At 40.7% G+C, this 14326-nt stretch overlaps 1 protein-coding gene across 2 annotated transcripts in view; it reads left to right on the plus strand.

The window, feature by feature from the left end:
- The first annotated feature begins 455 nt into the window (after positions 1-455).
- Positions 456-14326, plus strand: part of chrm3a (cholinergic receptor, muscarinic 3a) — an 89279-nt gene continuing 75408 nt past the window's right edge. For both annotated transcript variants that reach the window (XM_084075504.1, XM_084075506.1), the window contains exon 1: positions 456-672. The gene's annotated coding sequence lies outside the window, so the exon portion shown is untranslated. The remainder of the gene's footprint in view (positions 673-14326) is intronic.

Raw genomic sequence — 14326 nt, forward strand, 5'->3', positions numbered from 1 at the left:
AGGCGTTGTGAGCTTGTGGATCGAATATTTTCACTACGTTGCCTCTTCCGTAATATTTGAGAATTTGGTAGGCCTATTAAAAAAGGCCTTAAAAGTCATTAAATTGTAACTTTAGAAATGTTCAGATACCTACGTATGTTGTTTTGTTCACTGTTGAGTGAGAAAACAATGTTGCGCATTAAGCTACATCTGGGGACCCCCCCACCGCCAAAAAAAAGAAAAAAATTGGGGACTCCCCTGGGGGTCCCGAACCCCAGTTTGGGAAACCACTGCTGTGTAATGAATGAACGTCTCCACATTTTTATACAGCGGGTGTGCCACCTGCCGGTGCGTCACTGGCCCTGTGGCCAATGGCGCTGTACTGTTGTACCCCAGAGAGACGCTTCTGTGCGCTCTGGTCTTGGAGATCCCACTGTGCTGACAGACAGACAGACAGACAGACAGATAGACAGACAACACAGCTGTTGGGGCGACGCACTGGAGAACAGACCACGGAGTCAGTCAGGTAGAGCGTGATACAGGCTGCGCACCGCCTGCGCTTCAACCACCGTTTAGTTTGGAGTCGGACCGAGCCTTTATTGCCACCCCCCCGTCATGGATCTGTGACACACTGGAGTGGACTTTCTCCGTATTATTACCGTCTCCCCCATTCTTGTTCTGATCCATCATGAGGTAAGTGAAAGATCAGCCATTGTGTGCGAGACGATAATAACTTCTTTGTTACTTGTTTCATAAAAGTTATTTATTTTTTTTGCTGGCGTTTTATTTTGTAACGTCTAGGTATAACTTATAATATAAATTCATATTTAATATTGTGTGTGCATGGACAGTACAGTCTATTTTGCGGTTTATCGTTGTAATAGAGCTTTGCGTTTTCAGGATAGAACCGACCCCAACTCATACGATGAATTGAATACACATGACATAGTGCTTTCTTGGGTGTAATCTTTTTAGCATCCTTTTGCATAGAACTATACTTTCTGTGCTTTTTTTTGGTAAACTGTTAATAAAGTATTCAATCAATCAATCAATCAATGGAACAAAAGCGCATGCAAGTTCATATTATTATAGACGTGTTTGTAAGCTCTGGGAATTTTGGGAAACAAGCGCTGGTCCTTAATGCTTTTGGTCAGCATCCTGCGCTCGCAAAAGGTTTGTTCCCACCATTCAACACTGTTTTGTTGTAGCCTCCGCAGTCTCTGAAGCCCATAGGCATCAAAAGTTGAATAACAATACTGACCTTGAAGTGATATGTGATACCTTTTATAGTATTTTCGTAATCGGGTATCAGATGGATAACCGTTGCTGGAGGGGGTGAGACAAGTCATTGTGTCCTTACATGGCAAGTGGTAGGGTTTCATGTATTGGGGTTACTTTCTGCTTTATTCTCAATATCCCAAAATGGCAAAGCAAAGAATTGTTCCCTCTCAGTGACCTGGGGCATTTTGACTTAGTGAAGGATAATGAGTATGAACAGAGGCAATGGCATTCTGTGCCAGGGAACAAACATTTTCCTTTTGGCCCATGGGCTGCAATTATTTATTACAGAATCTATTGAGTGTGAGCATGAGGACACAGTGGCCTTATACGTCAACCTGGAACTATACAGACAAACTCACTTATGTTTGTTATTGTAAAAATGTTGCATAATGATATATATATATCAATATATCAATATTTTAATATATTATGTGTATATCAACACAGCCATTGGTTACGTCATACTGCACACTCTTCTTCCTGTGAAGTTCCTATTTATTTTGTCCTGTCCGTTCTGTAAAATCCAGAATGTCAATTCAACTCTGACTGACTGACTCTGAGTGCAATGTGTGTGCTCTTCTGTTAGTGTTACAGAGGGAGGGAGAAGATAGAATAGAGAAAGAGACATGGGATGGAGAGGAGGTGACACAGAATGGTGGGGAGCGAGCAACAGAGCCTCCATCCATGGTTTGATGTATTGTGTGTGCTGCTGTCAGTATTAGTGAACTAATGTATCTTGGGGTTTTCCTCCAGTGATAGATGATTTTGTGTGCAGGATGCCACTGGTGGATTGATCATGGTTATGATTTTCTCTCATGGGCCCTGGGCAAAGGAAGGATTGCCTACCGCCTATGCCGGGCCATAGCTTATTAAGGTGTACTGTAAGTGTTTCCAACTGGGATAGGAATACCTATACTGCCTGTTCTCTGATACACCTGATGCCCTGAATCGATGCTGCCTTGCCGGAGGAGGCTTGTTCTGCCCCATGACCATTGTAAATTAATCAATGCAGTCTTGCAACAACGCCTCCCCCTGCGCATTTAAAATGATTAGCTATGCACTCAACACAAATACTTCAAATATGTGTATTGTCCAGGGTTCACATGTGTAATTTGCTAAGAGCTGCATTTGGTAAACCATGTCCTGTGTATTTTACACAGAGATATAAAAACAAATGCTCTTTTTTATTTTGTAAACTTAATCTCTTCACCTGTGGAGGACCCAGTTCCTTACCATTTGAACCAATGCTGTTGAAGAGAGGATCTTGTATTCAGTGGAAGAGGAAGATTGTTGAGGAAGATTACTGATGCTTGATTAAAGTCTTGATTAGTCAGGGCCCATGTCTAATCATTAGACAGACTGCAGTGGTTAATCTTTTTTTATCCTGATAATACTACATTTGTATGGAATTCGTATAAACCTTTGGACACATTATTGTGCTTCATAGTATGAATGGGGGTGAGGTCCTGAGTAGCGATTGTCAATATGTTTGAAATCAATGTCACGATAATCATGGATATTTTTGGACATAATCATAATTGGGCATGTGCTCGCAAAAACAGTAAACAATTAAATTCAGTTTCACTGCATGTTCATTGCATGTTGTGTTTTGTTAAACAAAACTGTTCAAGCATGTTAAAATAACATTAATAACATGCAATTAAAAAAATTGACTATTTGACCGATTATTGCCTTATCATCATTCCCTCATGATACGATTCCACTGAAAGAAACATGTAGAGTGATATTGTGTGTGCTTAACATGCAGGCTTGTAGGCTGAACAGACAGGTCATAGCATACCCAGGTGCCGTCAAGCTACTTTTAGAGCAGGCAGACAGTGATGGCTGTTTCGCAGGAGTCAGCTGGACAAACAGACTGGCTAACTCCCCCATTGGGCTTCATTAGTGCTCGTCTTGATGTTAAAGCTTGTTTAATCCACTTTCACAGCCGCCCAGAACACAGCAGAGCCATACAGCACTCCTAACATGCCTATCTTTAGACTGCATGCGGGCACAGGCTTTTCTGCTGTGGCCTAATGTGTAAAACTATCATTCACATCCATCCGCCATTGTGTGTGCGGGGGGGGGGGGGGGGGGGGGGGTGGGATGTTTCATCTTTTGTTCCATACAGGGAACATCTCTAGATCATGTGCTGGAAATCCCTTCAGCACAGCAGAGCTGTGACCTAATAGGATGGAATGTCGTCGGACAATGGAGTTGGATGACTTGATGCTGTGGCATTTTGGTCATATGCAGTCTTGGTTGTCTGGTTTAACAACACCTGTTGTGGGTTTGAAAAACAAATAACAGCGTGGCTCCTGGGGATCTCTGACTTCATGTGCCCTGTCTGTGACGCCAGGCTCCATTATTTGGGCACGGGTTCGGGACAATCCGACCACCTTTGACTTCCATTATAAATAATAAATAAATAATAAAGTAAAAGATAAATAAATAAAATAAAAATACACAATGTGGCACAGTGGTTCCTGCCCACCACCATAGAGTCTAGGGGTTCGATTCCATCACGGTGCATCCGGCGTTGTTTAGTCTCTATCTGAACAAACTGGCCGACATGTATATATTAATTTGTGTATTTGTTAGAGAAAGAGAAATTGGTGTGATACTACAGGTAAATAAAACCTGCCTACAGTAGATGTCAAGATGTCATTCACTCTGTCAGAAAAGTGTGATCAAACAGAAAGGCTGCTGATCGATCACCAATGCATAAACGTTGGACACACACTTGATTTACAATAAGCTATTAAAAAATCAATGGTACTGACCAGTACATCCCCCCCACCCCCCCATTTAGGCTGTGATTAAATTAAAACCTTATGAGGTGACGGAGTCGCCTCCTTGTCTCCATTGCTGTCTATCCTCTCTGGCGAGCTACACAGTAAAACCCTCAATGTTAACTCGGAGAGAGTGTAAAGGTGAACCCAAAACCACCGTACAGGTCCATTTTTACACACTCAGGATTACATCAACACTGAGGCTTTTACTGTGTACTGTTGCAGTACCATGTTCACACGGTGGCCTGCTTAGCTTCAGAGACACCAACAGACTCGAGTAGCCTAATAAGACATATTGCCTTGTTGTCCCTCTACTGTACTGTTCCATGGAACAGTCATCATAGTGGTACAGTATTGACCTAATTTATACTCTGTCGTACGATGGTGTCGCACGGTGGAAATAACCAATCTACAAGCTCGCAGGTCGCATCTCGACGTGTTTCATAACAAAAATAAATGTCAGAGGACAGAGGTAGGAAATGTCAGAGAGAGAGGGGGAAGGATATGCAATGAAGGGCCCTCTGCTTTCACCCATGCTAACTTTTAGGAGCAGGGGGTGGTATTAATTAACAGTAGTGCCCAGGGGTTAGGGCTTAATTCCCTCATAGCCTATCTACACATTCAGCATTGGCTGTCCCTAGATCTGCTATTCTCACTATTTTATGACATTTTTCAACATTTATTACGAAAAAAAAGCATATAATTACATTCCCAAAATAGGGACACTTACTTTATGTACTTTAAGTGAAAACTACTGCAGGGCACCCATATTGTGTGTGTCCCGCGCTCAAAATAGCTGATCTACAAGCTCATAATGCATCGCATCATGACGCGTTGTGAGCTTGTAGGTTTGCTATTTTCGGCCCAGGACATTAGTTCCAAAGTCAAAGAGAACCAGAGCCTGCTGGACAAAAAGATGTATTTGTCTGAATAATTTTACATGAAAAAGAATGAATTAAAAAAAGAAAGAAAGAATATATATATTTTAATATTATCTAATTATCCCCTATACTCTACATGAAGTGCTGCTGATTATTTGATTGATGTGTATGGCTTACATTAGTAATAACAGTGCTCTGCAGACACAATTGAGGCTTTCTGGCGTGTCTGTCTGTCTGTCTGTCTGTCTGTCTGTCTGTCTGGCTGTCTCGCTGTCTGTCTGTCTGTCTCTCTGTCAGTGTGTCTGTGTGTTAGAGTGCCGCTCATAATTCACTGACCTTTACCTGTTGTCAGAGGCTTAACTGAAACTGTTCCCAGGGGTGGCAATAAGGTGCTCACTGGAGGGCTGTTAACATCGGTGCTCTGTGTTTGCCTTCGGATATTGTGTATGTTCAGCACGCAGCAATTCACACACACGAATCAAGATAATGGAATGGTGGAGTCGGTTCAAAGGTCAGGCACGGTGCTGGAACAGGGCAGGGTGGGGTCTGTATGGAGGCTGAGTGGATGTCAGTGATGTTATGTACAGTACAGTGTGTATGAGAGGGTTTGTTTCGGTATACATAACTCTCCGGGCGGCATTGTGTCTTTGGCTCTGGCAACCGTGACTGTTAATGTTGTAATAGGAAACAGTCCACACGGTGTTGACATTCACGCTGGTATTTCCATTCTGCTTGAATATGTCTGTCGAGCTACCAGCAACACTCTCAGTGTCTCTGCACCGCAGCCAGGCTTTGTCTAAGTTTTTCTAACTAAGTCTGTCTGTCTGTCTGTCTGTCTGTCTGTCTGTCTGTCTGTCTGTTCCCTTTTTTGTTTGATTTTTTTCTAACTTCCACTGTAGCTCACTCTCTGTCTCTCTCACCCACCTTTCTTGAGCTCCCGAGTCATTCTCTCTCTCTTAACCTTGCCTCTTTGTTATCCACTCACCCCATTTCTCCTCTCCTCTCCTCTCCTCTCCTCTCCTCAGCAGCAGGAGCCCTTTCCAGGGAAGTTAAGATTCATGTCTAATGTGAGGGTCATTTTTAGGTCTGCTCTCTGTCTGTTCTGTGTAAATAAATCAATAAGGACTGGCTGTCCATCATTCTCTGAAGAGGTGGAGAGGGATGGAGCCGAAGTAAAAAGGCAAAGAGATTATGAGGGAGGGAGAGAGGGAAGGGAGAGAGAGAGAGAGATACAATGAGAAGGAGAGGAAGGCACAGGAATGGGTGGAGACATTACAGAAATGAAACAGAGATAAAAGTGGGGCGCTCAATGCTATACTTTTATATCTATTGGGGGAGAGAGACAAATAAGACTTGAAGAAAAGCTCATTTTTAACAGGGTCTTGTGAGAGACTGTATTCAAAGGCGCTCCAGCTCCTGAGCACAACTGGTGATAATGATGGAAGCTTCATAGACAGAAGGCTTGAGCCCAAACTCTAATTGCTAAATGATTTTAAACTCTTCCACTGATGGCTTGTTTATTATTCTGAGTGAATGTACAGCACAAAATATTGATTCAGCCAAAGATTGCTTTGTAATTGGAAGCCTAATAGACTCTTGTTTTTTCCCATACACATCCATCAAAGGGCAGTCTGCCTTAAAGTTTGCCTCAGACTAGTGAGGAGTTGGGTTATTGTGATCCTAATGTTGAGTAGTTCTCCTCACTCACTGGGACTGTGTCAAGTGTCAAGTGTGTTGTGAAAAATTAATGTGGCAGCAGTTACCCTTTGTTCACAGCCTTTGCCTTGACAGTCATTCTCAGTGGATTAATAGTCAACACATTGCTACAGACATGTTAGCATGCTAAGAATAAAGTATGCAAAATAAGTGAATGATGAAAGAAAGAAAGAAAGAAAGAAAGAAAGGAGGGAATTTAGAGAGGAAGGAATGTCTATAAACAAACAAGAAAATGATTTTCCAGTTGAATGAACATGTTAGTAACCTAGAATAAATGTAATAACCTACATATCCTTTTTTGTTAATAATTGGTGCAAACAAATCCCCTTAAAGATTAATGTTGTGGCTATACACAAACTCTGACATGTCAGGTACACTGAAGATAAAGTTTACAATGCAGACTAGTTTGTGTGCTTTAAATCTGTTCTACTTAATTGACTTTCATTGACTGACAGGATCAATGATGCTATAATTTGCTTGCGGTAATATACACATAGCATGTGATTGGTGTCTTGTTAACAACATAATGGCATTAAGCCATTAAAGATCATTCATGTAAGTTCCATATGCTGTTGATATGGCAATTGATGCTGCCATTCAAGAATCCATTGGCAATTCAACTGAGACATGGAAGATGGAAGAGGATGAGATAAACAAAGAACAAAGAGATAATCCTTATGTGCACCTCCAAAAAACTCTGTATTCTATGCTACATTTCTGAGATTAGTGGAATGCTCTCTCATTGACCACATGAACCCTAGCATCCATATTATGGGTATGTTATAATAGGCGAACCCTCTGCAAAACTATTCAGCGAAAATAACTGATTAAAGGCCTTTGCAGACAGGATGTGATTAGTCAATCAGTTTTTACCGCATGCGGAAAGACGCACAAATCGAACTGGGTTCGATTGAAAAAAAAAAACGCATCGCCGCATCGCATCGCCGCACGGCAAATTCGGAGCCGGTGTGCATGAGGTCATAGAGAACCATGTGTTCATTTAAAAAATGATATTGTCCGTTTTTTCCGTGCGAAAAAAACGCACCCTGTCTGCAAAGGCCTTTACAAGAGCTCACAACGTGTTGCTTTGTGAGCTTTTAGATGTGCTATAGATTTGGTCTACAGGGAAAAAAGTAGCGCACCAAGTATAGACCCCTGCGGGATCCTGCTCAACAAAGTATATAGAGTTTAAGTGGTTAAAATATTAAAAGGACAAAATAAAAAAGCCAAATAGCCTATTTGAAGTCACTCCAAAGTACTGGATTTATCCAGAGCGACTTACAATAAGCAAGGTAAACGCATACATCAAATGCAGAGAGACAGTGTTTAGTGCCTCAGTATACTAGGATCACAGGTGAACCAAGAACCTAGCATCTGTCTTAATAACATTTCATCTAAATGACAAGTGTAGTTGGATTAGGTGTTGCTGCCTGACTTCTGTCACAAGTAACCAACAGACATGTTTATTTTGTTCCCACCTGATGCCTTTTATAACACAGCTCATTAAGCATGTTGCCTGTGTGTCGAATAGTTTCAAGTAGTGTATTTACTGTAAATGTGTAGTGCAACTAAATTAGGAGGGGAGGTACTTTGTAAAAAAAAAAGAACAAAGGAAGGACTGATTTGTTTTATCCCCAATCTGCTTTTATATATTTCTGTCTTATTGACACAGGATTTATACTGCATAAATACATAAATGCAATATCTCTGTCATAACGACGACATGTATGCTGTCTCCTTGGCTCATAATACATTTTGAGCATAATGCCATTCTGTTTGTCCTCAGCGACCTCCATCCCATCTCTGATAAGCGTTATAGAGTCTGACAGGATGCTGCAGTCAGTCCTGTGTGGAATGTCACGTGACAAACATGGTTTATAGAATTGGAATGTCTGCTGTAAATTTACTGTAGATCTCTTGGTTTGAATAATATTAGGCCAATCCACCCACAGTTGTTGAAGGCTATGCCATATCACCCTTCAGATTTTCATGTCAATCACATTTTCATCACCTGCCCACTTGCCATAGCCTTTCCCCACACCTCAGTCACAGTTAATTTGTTCCACTGTCCAAAGTGAACTCAAGCCAGCAGTCCTATCGATTGTCTCGTTTTCCCCCTCGAAACAGCTGTCAAAGTTGTTTTTTCCCCATCCTCGTGGTTCATGGAAGTTCATACTAAAATCTAAAAGGCTTTGTTCTTGCTTCCTCTGATATTGGTGTGATTGAGGTTTATGTCAGAGCTACTGTAGCGCTCTACAAATTGTACCAGGCTAGAGAGAGAGCCCTCTGGCTACACTGTATTGAGGAAAATTAACGCGAGTCAACCAGAACGTGTAGCCCTTAGGCGGGGAGTCAGAGATGGTCACACACAGCAAGTGACAGTGACACAGTAAGAAAGTACAGCAATGGAATTTTTATGGTTTGATCATAGGACATTAGCAATATGACAGTCCTCTATAACAGACAGTCTCACACACACACACACACGCACACGCACGCGCGCAGCCACGCACACATGCACAAATGCACACACGCACGACAACACACAAAATACAGATTGTCAGTGGAGGACAAACTATATCTGATCTGGCTGGGATGCCAATACAAATGCAAAATTGTAAGAAAGGCTTACACCCATGGGCAAATATAGGCAGTTTGATGTAGATAGGGACATGACTTTCTTTTATAGATCCTTCTTTAAGGGGTGGTGGTCATCTGTTTTGCATTCATCCTTATCGGCCGCGGAAAGCCTCTGACCGACGATAAGCAGAGCGGGATGCAGACTCTTATTGAACAGCTGAGTGAAAGGGAAGCTAGAGTTTTTTTTCTTGCTTCTGATCCAATGTTGAGTCAGGCTAGACCATGCTGAGCAGATATCGAGGTATTGGAGAGCTGTGGCACAGTGCTATGGCAGCATCTGAATCCTTATTTAGGTTTAATTTACACTTAACAATGGCATATTTTAGCTGTCATTGTCATTGAGCGACACAGTGTCGCGGTGAAGTGTAAATGAGCCTTCACCAATGTCTCAGGGATAAAGCACAGACCCTGCAATGAGAGAGGGATGGAACACCTTGGCACACATCCACGGAGAGGCTTTTGGCAGAACCACATTAGTAGAAGAAAAAAATGTTTATTGGTATGGCACCCTCTTTGTGTCTTTGAAATGTAAGCTTGTTGTATTTATTGCATAAACAGGCATGGCAGTGGAGTTTATTTAACCATTTTACATAAATACAATTATTCTGTAAACAGTCAGATAAGTTGATGAAATCAGGTTGATGTGTTAAGTATATATTACTTGGATTTGATGCCTAAAAATAATAATCACGTTGAAACTTTTATTGAGAGGTGTTGAATGATGAATGATTCCATGTCATGATTTTGAGGTCATGATCTTTTTTCTTTTTTTTAAACACTCTATTTTTATTTTTTACATATGTTGCATATAAAATACAAGCACATTGCATTATGTACAACATCTTATTTCCCCAATCCCCCACCCTCCCACCAAGGTCATAACAAGACAAATGACAAGACAAAAAATGAATGAATAATGATGATAATCACTTGACAGTAAAGAAAAAGACACAAGACAGACAAACAAACGGACAGACAAACCAAACAGTTATTAACTTTTTGTCAGAATATGTTGTTCCTTTCAGGTCAAGTTAGGGACAGTTCCACTATTAAGAGCAATGAATAGAAATAAAAATGAGAAAATATATATCTTTGTATCCAAACGACTATATACTGTAGGTCTCCAGCCAGAGGCCATCAGGGTCAGATTTTGAGGTCATGATCTTTTGATGTGTCATTGAAAGAATCAGCCATTGTTGAATATCTAGTTCTTTTCATCCTTCTATCCTTCCTTCCTCTTTGACTTCCTTGTTTATTTGACAATTTATTGTTTATTTGACTATTTATATCGACAACTTATCCACAAGGATCAAATATTTATTTGCAAGATAAGAGTAGCTACTTATGGTTTATAGTCCACTGGCTTATCTATGCATCAGATACCACTGAGTATTAATTAGCAAGCGCCAGATGACTCTGTGACCCCAGTGTTGCCTCTCTGACGTTTATTATTTGCTTTATTAGATATGAGGGCCTTATATGATGTAATTAATTAACAGTGATAAACGGTTCTTTTAGGAACAGAGTGAGAGCGTGTCTGAGTCACTTCCCTGGTTGTATAACGTCTTATATATACTTGGTTGTGCGCTGTGTCATGCATCAAAAACAGCACATCTACAAGCTCACTAGCTGGTAGGTTGTAGTAGTTGTCAGTGCATGACACCAGCGTGCAACTAAGTATATCACCCTTCAGGATCCTTCTCTATCTCAGCCTTGGCAGCATGTCTGCCTGAGAACGGCACAACACATCGCTCCCCCCTATACATCATAATCAGGACATGTCAGAGGCTATTTACATTCAAGTGTTTGGGCTCCTTCTTAATTTCCTGAGAGGTGCTTTTTAGGGTGCTAATTGTTGTTAGTATGAAAAAGGACAGGCCTCGTTTGGGTTTCTGGTGTCTTCAAGTTGAAGTTGAATTTAAGTTTAATTGCTGGCAGCTTTGTGAACTTCTGGGATGGAGAATGGCTGTGTATTAGATGTTATGCTGGCTCCGCAAACAGTATCACCAAGTCTTCACATTGAAGTTTGTAGACTAGCTAAATTCCTCAACTCTAAATGTTTTGACTCCTTTATGGTGTTTGGAGTTCTAGATGTCAAAATATTTTTGCCTCATTACACAATTTGTCAAAAATACTTGGTACGTACCGTAATTATGCTCCAAGTACCGTAGCATTCCAATGAGGCCAGTTTTAATGCTGCTCAGACGTTTCAGATGTAGACGTTTTTAGCCCATTAAAACTGGGAAAGCATCTATGATTTTAGATTTTAGCGTTGGCTATTAAAAAATAGCAGATCACTGTACAAGCTCACAGCGCGTCACTTCGTGCCGCGCTGCGAGCTTGTACATCTGCTATTTTTTTACATTTTTGAAAAATCTTGAAAGTGTGAGAACTACTGAATTAGAAGGCATTTGTAGAATCGGCCTCCGGTCTTAATGGGTTCTGGTCTTGAGGCATGATGAGCATTGCTAGCCTGATTATCAGACTAAAGCTTCAGTTCACTCAGTGGAGTGGGCGGGGTCTATGGTCTGGAACCAGGCTAGAGTATTGCTGCGACTCGGATAGGATAAGCTGGTTGTAGATGCACAATACGTTGAGGCTTTTTGGAGAACTGAACTGAAACGTGTCTGAACTTTGTTTTTCTCACCTTCCATTCCACTTTGTTGTACATTGTAAGTAGGACTCCAAAATAATGTCACTTTCTAAGTGCAGCTGCACGAACTAGTGCTGAATCATTTTTTGGCATCTTGGCAGACAAGAGCACAGGCTCTCTTAAAAAGCACCAAGGAAACAAATTATTTTACGTGTTCTTCTTTTGACTTGCCGAGTTTTAGGAGAGTGGCTGCTCGAGAGAAAACACAATTTCTCTCTCTCTGAAATGGTTTGGTAACCCTAACCATTTCAGAAAGAGTGTGAAATTGTGTGTTAGTTTAACTCCACCAGATGGACCATTGGTTACATTTGTGCACTCCCTGAGTTTCAAATAGTCAAAGATAAATAAATTAGCACTCAGGATTAGGAGTAGCGATTAGTAGTAGGGTTAAACGAAAAATCGAAAAAAAAGTGACGTGATTGTCATTATGTATAATACCATCAGGCAAAGAAATGTGGATATTCTCCATTCCGTTTTGACTTTGGAGACTTACTCACAGGGAATCTCACAGAGCTAAAACTATTATATAGTAAGGAGTTTACCAATTGAATACCATAGAGATTCTTTGTTATGTCTCTTTTGGGTTTCCTTGGGTTGAAAAAGAATAGAGGGTATATTAAAGGGGCTTTTGTGAGCAACCCAGGCAGTTTTTAAGATCGGGTCTATAATGCATTACAAGCACATTTACAGTATAATGCATTATAATTTAAAGGCTTTATAAGGCTTCATAGCACTCTGGTTATGGTTGTTATAATGTGCTGTTCTGCTGAGCTTATAATGCATTATGTATGACCAGCACTTATAGCACTTCAGAAACCTTGTTATAAGTTGTTATGCATGATTATAAACTTTTATAACAAGTGTTATAATGCCTTTCAAGCGCATTATGATGCATTATAAATGCATGGATAATGCATTATAGACCCAACCTTAATATACATTCTTACTGAAGAGAGTTATCATTCCAATCATATCACATTGTTATTAATTGGATTTTTCTTCTATCACAAATTTTACTTCAAACACTTCTTTCAAGTTGTTAGAAATTACATGATTTCATGGACCACCACCTCTACCCCTGCACCCAACCCCTACACGACTCACTTGTTTTGACTCCGACAGCGTTTCCGTACAGGCAAGAGAAAATCCATTACTACTCCAGAATGCATCAAAGGAGCCACAAGCAATGAAAACACAAAAGAGAAATCCCCCATCTTAAGGGCTGTTTGCCCACAGTGACATGCACCGAAAATAGCAGATCTACAAGCCCGTAACGTGTTGTGAGTTTATGGATTGGCTATTTTTGGTGAGCAACACCGGTGCACAACTAAGAATAAATCAGACTTTAGCCATGTTCTAAGTGGTATTCCTAGCATCCCTTCACTTGAAACATAGCCTGTCTTTAAAAGAAAGACACTTCTAAAGAGCAGCCACGATAAGCGGAGGGTTAGCATTTGCCTTGCCTTTTACAGTTTTACAGTCGGGCCAAGTAGCCAGTGTCACCACGACCCCAAGGTTTTCTCCTTCGTCTTTGATGGATCTACTGTGACAGTACCGGCACACTTCACATTGATTCAGCCATTCTCCCTCACATTATACACAAAGGTTCACACAGCTATTATTGAAGCCTTGTCCTCAATGATTGTACAGGTATGTTCCCATTCATTGAGCCCCATCAATCAGTGGAGAGGACAGGGGGACGAGTCAAACCTAACTTGCGGCTTGTCTTAACAGTGGGTCGCTCGATCTCTGTTCCCGCTCCATCCATCAGTGTGACATATGCAGATGGTTTCTGCCATACCGTCTAGACCTCTACTGACATCAGTGACTCCATATTTAACCTGCTCATCTGTCTTGTTGGTGTAAGATCAGTCATCCATGAATTTTAATCTTCACATTCACACAGAGTTCAACAAATTGCGACATCTGTTTTTCTGTAACTTGAAATATTGACACCTTGTGACCACTGTTATAAAGGTTGGATTACACAAATTTGACTAGGGATGCAAAATGTTGATTAATTCAATAATTAATAGTTGATAACCTCATCGATCGATCATCGATTAATTGATAAGTGGCATTTTTTTAGGACCAAAAGGAAAATTCTTGTCCAAAACCGAAAATGAGTAAACACTTTAGAAGCGGCTGAGAACCGAATTAGGGATGGCCAACCGATAACCGTTAACCATTAAGAAATCGGCAACCTGTTAATATTAACGATTAAAATTAATCGTAAAAAAAAAAAAAGTTTTTTTCATTTTCTGTTTTTTTTTTTCTGTTTTTTTTTTTTTTAGGGCCAAAATGTTTTAATTCGTTTTTTGGCCAAGTCTACACCTGCAACCACACGAGACTTCCACTTTATTCTTCTTCTTCCGCGTCTTTGT

Source organism: Gymnoscopelus microlampas, assembly GCF_963454915.1.
Source record: "Gymnoscopelus microlampas genome assembly, chromosome: 13".
NCBI lineage: Eukaryota > Metazoa > Chordata > Actinopteri > Myctophiformes > Myctophidae > Gymnoscopelus > Gymnoscopelus microlampas.